Source organism: Marmota marmota, unplaced genomic scaffold, assembly GCF_001458135.2.
Source record: "Marmota marmota marmota unplaced genomic scaffold, marMar, whole genome shotgun sequence".
NCBI classification, from domain to species: Eukaryota; Metazoa; Chordata; class Mammalia; order Rodentia; family Sciuridae; genus Marmota; species Marmota marmota.
Window position 1 is genome coordinate 3680629 of NW_025999925.1, and position 7880 is coordinate 3688508.

At 37.1% G+C, this 7880-nt stretch overlaps 1 protein-coding gene across 2 annotated transcripts in view; it reads right to left on the reverse strand.

Moving 5' to 3' along the window:
• Tnpo1 (transportin 1) overlaps positions 1-7880 on the reverse strand; it is an 86702-nt gene that overhangs the window by 78602 nt on the left and 220 nt on the right. The gene's annotated exons all lie outside the window — the stretch shown is intronic.

A 7880-nucleotide genomic window follows, 5' to 3' on the forward strand; every position in this document is an offset into this window, starting at 1 on the left:
TATTGTAAGTAATCTAGAGATGATTAAAAAAAAATCTGATAGGTTCTATGCAAATACTATGCCATTTTATATAAGGGACTTACCAACTATGGATTTGCTACCCTGTGAGGCAGATGTCCTGGAACCAATCTCCCACACATACTGAGGAATGAGTGTAATAACATGTCTGTTGCTAGTAGAAATGATTCAATAAGAGAAGAAAATGGGTGATGTAAGAGAGGCTAAAGCAATGTCCTCAAAACATTGCAGATGTCAACAGGAGGAGTTAATCTAAGGTAACAGGCAGGAAGACAGCACATATTACCACATACACTAGCAGGTTTGTGGGGTGGTGAATCTATGAAATTCTTTTTTGAAAAAATATTTTTTTAGTTGTAGTTGGACACAATGTCTTTATTTATTGTTACGTGGTTCTGAGGATCGAACCCAGCGCCTCACACGTGCTAGGCGAGTGCTCTACTGCTGAGTCACAACCCCAGCCCCGAGTCTGTGAAATTCTAATTAATTTTTTTACAAAGTAGAAACCAAGGTCATTAGCTTAAAGTGAGGATGGGAAGAGAGTTATAGGACATCTGAGGAAAAGAAAACATGAAAATAGTCACTCAGAAACGTGGGGTGAACAGACTAGGAAAATACAGGACCACCAGGCAGCATGAAGGACCCACTTGAGGTTTATGGTCATGTGTGATCCTGTGCTTTTTTCTGGCCACACTCAGCTACACAAGCAAGCACACTCAAAAAGCTTGGTTTTTCTGGGGCTGGGGTTGTGGCTCAGTCGTAGAGTGCTCACCTAGCATGTATGAGGCATTGGATTCAATCCTCAGCACCAAATAAAAATAAAACAAAGATACGGTGTCCACCTAAAACTAAAAATTAAATATTAAAAAAAAAAAGCTTGGTTTTAACTACAACCCTGGTCTTGCCAAACAAGCAAAGAGTAAGGAATGAGATCCAAAGCAATTAACCATGGAATTTAAGCTGAGTAAATTCCCCATGAAAGGAAGTAGAAATATCAAGAAGGTAAGTGAGAACAATAGTAACAGGATCAATGGACTGGAGATTCCATTCAGAGCAGAAGATGGTTAGGGTTGAGGCACTATGAATGAACTTCAAAACTAGGAAGCACTGGTCACAGAGTAGAACAACATGAAATGGTACCTTTGGAAGCATGGCAGTTGTTGACAATACAAAGAGGATATCTTTGTGGAAATGACTGGCTGAGATAGGGTAGATGGGAAGAGCACTGAAAGAGATGTCTAGGGAAAGAGGCCAGGGTATTGGAAAGATCTATTTTATATATATATATATATATATCCATTTTATTCATTACGCACGTGCGCGCGCGCACACACACACACACACACACATACATTCTAGATCAATATAAAATTCTGGGTGGCACTTGGGCCTTTATGATATAACCCAAAGTCTAGGATTTTTAGGGAGAAAGGAGAGAGAACAGTCTGAAAGCAGCAAGGAGATTTGTGGTAGACACCTTTCCCATCTCCAGAACAGTGGTAAGGAAAGCTATGTAAACAAACAAACACACAAACAAACAAAACCAGGCACAACTACACAGTGGAAGAGTAAGATTTGAATCAGAAAAAGAAAATGAAGGGAATATTTAAGAATAGGTTGAGACTGGATTTTGCAAATGATGGACAGTAAATTCCAAAGGGGTTGAAGAGTTGGAGAAGTTTTTTGTTTTGTTTTGTTTTGTTTTAAAAGACAGAGACAGAGAAGACAGATTTAGGGGAAAAGAATATGCGGCTGGGTACTGGGGGTGAACCCAGGTCCTCAGGTATGCTAGGAAAGTGCTCTACCACTGAGCTAAATCCCCAGCCTTCTTTTAAAAATTTTATTTCCAAACAAGAGTCTCACTAAATTGTCCTGGCTGGTCTTGAACTTGTGATCTTCCTGCCTCAACCTCTCAAGTCGCTGGGATTGTAGTCGTGTGCCATCACACCCAATAAGAATAGGCTCTGATGAATGGAGTGCAGGAAATGAAAAGTGATCTGAAAGTACAGAGGCTCCGTGGTTACTGACAAAGACATCCTAATACACAACAGCTCTTGATATACCATGTGTTTCTCTAAGAAATGGAAACTGCTAGGTCAAACATGATTTTACTTTACAATTAAAATAGTTGTAATGATTTATCCAAATTATCCAATTTAGAGTTTCCCTACAAAGTGTCAACATACTAGCAAAACATTTTAGTATGATAGGAGAAAAAATACTGCTTTATTTTGTATTTTCCTACTGGTAAAGTAGAGCATTATTTCATGTTTACTGATAGCTCTACTTTCTTTTCTGTGAACTTGCTCATTTAAAAAACTGAATTGTTTTTCTCTTATTGATATGTAATGCTTTAAAACTATTTTATTCTTTTCTTAATGGTTCATACAAATAATGAAATTTCCTGATTTCAAATCTTTCAAATGGTTCATGTTAGGGCAACACAAGGCTCAGGAGGTTGTCTCCTCCTCAAATCCCCCTGTGCTGTGTTTTAAAGAAAGAAAAAATTAAATTATTATTATTAGTAGTAGTAGTAATAGTATTGTAGACAGGATCTCACTATGTTGCCCAGGCTGCCTCAAACTCTGTACTGTATTTTAGAAGTTGTCTAAGGCCCTCCAGTCAAATCTGGCGACATCCATTAGTTTTCTCACCTTCTGTCTGTGTTGTACTACAATGGCAGAGTTGTTACGGCCCATGAAGTAGAAAATACTTATTATCTAGCCCTTTACAGAGAAAGTTTGTGGATCCTGCTCTATACTTTTCAGGTCCCTGAAATGCCTAGTTGGCCCACCACTCCTCCACTCTCTTCAAGGAGTCTATGGTAGCCCTCCTTGGGGCCTGTACAGATTTATATCACAAAACCTGTGCCTGCACTCAAATGTTTACTTCTCTCTCCCCACTGGTACAAAAATCTATGGAGGACAAAAGATAATCCTGGCACTAATAAACGGCAAAGTTTTTTGTAGTTTGTCATCTTTCCCTCTTTTCCTATGTTCCAGCTAAAATAAACAACTTACATTTTCAGTTTATCGAGTATTTTTCAAAAACACAAATGATCAATGGTTCCAAAATTTTATGTTCATTTCTTTAATATCTGGTGGATACCATCTATTCATAATCATTTATTTAGTATATATTCATGATTTACTAAAATACCTCTCTTCTCTAATGCCTTCCTCAGTAAAGACAAAAGCAACAGGACGTTGACTTTCCGAGATGAACAATTTCATCTATGGTAGGATTTATGCATCTAGGATAAAGATAATTATTTTACTAAAGTCTTCAGAGTCCATTATAAAATGCACTCAAATCTGTATGTTTTAGTCAGGCGTGGTGGTGCACGCCTGTAATCCCAGCAGCTCTGGAGGCTGAAACAGAAGGATCAAGAGTTCAAAGCCAGCCTCAGCAATTTAGCAAGGTTTTAAGCAACTCAGTGAGACCCTGTCTCTAAATAAAATACAAAAAAGGGCTGGGGATGTGGATCAGTGGTTAAGCACCCCAGAGTTCAATCCCTGGTATCAAAAAAAAAAAATCTGTATATATTTCTATCTTTTTTAAAAATATTTATTTATTTATTTAGTTCTTGACAGACACAACATCTTTGTTGGTATGTGGTGCTGAGGATCGAACCCGGGCCACACGCATGCCAGGCGAGCGCACTACCGCTTGAGCCACATCCCCAGCCCCTATATTTCTATCTTTGCTTAATTTTTCAGTATAAAATTAGTTCCCTTTATTCTCCTTACCTGGAACATTTCCATTAATTTTTTTTTTTTTTTGCTTATTTCTCCATTAAGAATTTCATCAACTTTACCAGGGATTTTACCAAGTGTATTTTTCAATTAATTATTTAATGGGTCTTTAACTTCTCTGAGTCACCAAATTTAAACAAATTTTGATAATTTCTTTTTTCATATTTGTACTGATATCATTACAAAGAATGCTGCATCCTAAAATACTTACTGCATTGATTTTAGAATCCTGCTTTATATATTCATTAACAATTTTATCTCATTCAGGTAAGGATTTCTTTTTATCCTTTCCTAAAATGAACATAGAAAGTAAAGCTCTATCTGGTTTAACTTTGTGACTCTTCATTATTTCCAGCTCAATTAACTATCTCAATAATGTGGTCTATAATTTATAATTACTTATATAAGATTCTGAATATGTATAGTATATAAGCAATACAAAGTAAGCATGCACTTTCAATCAGGCAGATCTAGATTCAGATTCAGGCTTGAACACTGAGAGGGCAAAGTACTTATCTAATCTTCCTTCTCCAAAAAGTAAAATTTGAAGTAACTTCCATTTATACCAGAGGAGCATAAAAATAATGCTTGTAAAAGTAACAATGTATGCTAAAATGCCTAAGACATTACAAGAAAAAAAAAAATGTTAATTCACTCTTTCTTTTTACCCCAGTTCAATAGGGTCAATAAATCTGTGTTGCTCCAATTTACTTTAAGACCATTTTTATATTTCTTTAAATAAAAGCAATTTGGCAATACAGACCATAAACTTTGGATGATCACATACTTTGCCCTAATATTTTCACTTTAGAGAAACAATACAAAACACATAAATTGTTTTATGAACAAGCATGCTCACCGTACTCTTTTATAATTGAAAAAAAAAAAAGCTCTTTAATTATGAGAGAGTCACACAAACATTACGTGCCCATAAGAAAAGCTGACAAAATAAGTCAATAGCATAATAAAATGCTTATGATGCCAGGTTAAAAAAAATACAAAATTATTCATAATAGCAAAATCTTAACTGTATTAAAAAAATCAAATAAATTCAGAAAATATATTGGAGGAAAATGCAACCAAAGGGATTAATAGCAATTATTGCAAAGTCCTGTTCCTGTTATTGGCAAGTTTTATTATGATTATTTTCAATAGTTTTCTAAAATTCTTATTTTATGATTATTTCCTACAGTAAATAACAATGATAATGACATTGATGAGAACAGTAGCTATTATTTATGGAACAATCACAATGCCAGGTGCAGTTCTAAGAGCTTATTGTATTAACTCATTTAATCCTCATAATCATTAGGAGATGAAAAATTGCAAGATGAAGTAACTTGCCCAAGGTCACACAGATAATTACAGAGGGGACCAAAATCTGCATCTAAGTAGTATGGCTCTAAAATTTCTTTTCTAACCTCTACACTATAATAAAAAGTTTTGCTTTGTTTCAAAGATTTAACCATTAAAAAGGATAACATATCAAGATAGGTATTACAGTGGTAAGCACCTATAATCCCAGCAACTCTGGAGGCCAAGGCAGGAGGACTGCAAGTTCAAGGCCAGCCTCAGCAACTTAGAGAGACCCTTGTCTCAAAAAAACAGAAAGGGCTGGGATTTTACCTCAGAGGTTGAGTGAGTTTGGGTTCACTCCCCAGTACTGCTAAAACAAAAGGCATATAACAATCCAAACCTATTATCTTCAGTTGCCAGTTTTCTTTTAGTACTGAGTTCAAATATTTGCTCTGCTATTGAATGCCTCTTCAGAATAAGATGTGGCCACCATTCCTGTATGGGTTTATCTATTCCAGATAATTCCAAGACAAATCTGCAGCCCTTATTTCCTATTTCAATATCTTACTTGACAATTGAGACTTCTGAATACTAACATTATTACTTATTACACCAACTGATAGTACTTCAAAGAATCCTACCTAGTATACAAGTCTTGGAGTAACTCAAAGTTGGCTTTAGAACTTCTCTTAGAAGAACCCCCACCTATTTAACTATAAATTATAGTTACTGCTTTTGCAAACATCTGTCTTCCATTGTATTCATTCTCTCTGCAACCCAGTAAACCCCTCATCTACCAATACCCTCCCAGAAATCTACCATAGCACTGGCTAAATAGGACCAAGAAAGCGCCTCAACACCTGGGGAATTCCACTCTTCCTTTTTGAACATGGCATTGTTCCCCATTGTTTTTGAAATATCATCAGGTAATTAATAAAGCGAGTCTCTCTCGATTTCTCACTCTTTTGATGGTAAACCAAACTATTTAAGGGTGGAAAAAAGATCTTTCCTCAACTAATAGGTATTCAAAAATCAATTGCAGGAATATTCATAATTTTTATACCCTGGCCAATAAAAATAACTTCCCCTTACTGCTCTCCCCTCTCTTCAGTTCATATCTGATAAATTTATTTCATTACTTATGTCACATGGCTTGGTTTATAACCTGATATCTTTTATTTAAAAAAAAAAAAAAAGGTTTGGGGGGCTGGGGTTATAGCTCAGCCATAGAGAGCTTGCCTTGTACATGTGAGGCACTGGGTTTGATTCTCAGCACCACTTAATTAATTAATTAATAAAGATATTGTGTCCTTAAAAAAAAGTTTGTAGAATCCAACATGATTAACAAACACAAGAAATTTTTCTAAATAGAAGAGGCATACATTTCAGTTCACTTGGCTTTTAGAAAAACTGAATTCATGTTATAGCTTTAACATTATATAATTAGGAAAAACTACAGTCATAAGACAATGAATATAATAACCAGTGATGATAATGGAAAATTTTATAATCAGAATATTTTTACCAAAATCTTATTCTGCTCACCTTATATAATGGCAAATGGCTTTGGGGACTGGAGGTAAGAGTATAAAAATTTTTTCCTATATATTTTGGTGGGGAAATTGAATAATTTCCGGAAAGAACAGAGATAAGAACCACATCAAGGCTAATCCAAGCTGGAGGATCATTTTAGGAAAAGAAAATGGAGGATTAATAGTTGAATAGGTTTTAGTTAAATTACACGAAGTAAAAACTCTACTGTCAAACTCGATGCATTTGCCAAGAAACAAATCTGCACCTTCAAACTAATTTCTTTTTTGCAGTTGCAAGTTTCAGCTTGGTGCAGTCATTCTCGAAGAACAATTGGGATATAGGGTAGGGGAAAAGTGGAAAACAGAATCCTTTCTCAAAAAACTGAATTCCGTGTTTCACTGAATACACTTCCTTATTACTGCAATATGAAAATATGGATATAATACGGAAACTTGAGCTCCAGCAAGTACTTTTATTGTCTTAAAAATGAGCACAATTAGACAGCCATTTTACAATCGTAAAAAATCCAAATACCTGCTGCACCAAACATCTTGCACTTTTATCTTTTCTTGGGGGAGTGGGGGTTAGCTTCTTAATACAACTAACAGAATTAATTAACAGATAGCTTCCAACTTCAAGTTTCTACATTTATATCCGTTGCTGAATCAAATCGATCAGTGATTAGGATAACAGATTTAAATTATAAGCAATATTGCAAAATTCAGTTGATTTTTAAAATAGGTAAACAGCACGAGATCATTTTTAAAGGAAAAAAAAAAAAAAAACAGCCACTCCAAAACCAGTCTGCGGCGGCCAGTCTGCTCCTCAGCAGCTGTTCCCGGTTGCGTGTACGCGTAGGAGTGGAATAAGTGCAAAACCCACAAAACCACGCAAAACGCGTAGTTACAGACAGCAAAATCATGTTTACATGCGGTGAAGCCAAGAGGCCCCAAGGGGGAAAAAGAGCGGGGAGGAAGGGATCTGCTCTCTGAAACCAAGGTGTGCGCGGACCTGGGACCCCGGGGCCCAAGGAGCCGGGGCGGGACAAAGACCGGCCCACGTCGAGCAGCGCCCGGCAGTGGCGAGAAGCAGCCGTCCCAGGGCAGCACACTACCGCGCCCAAGGGCTCGCAAACGCCGGGCTTAACAGGCGGGGGCAAAAGCTCCGCCGGGCAGCGGACCCTCGCCTCCCGCAGCACATAACGGGCCCTGGGACACCTGAGGAGCGTCGCCTCCCGCCCTTACCCCGACCCCAGGGCCCCGGCCCGCAGCTGTTGGG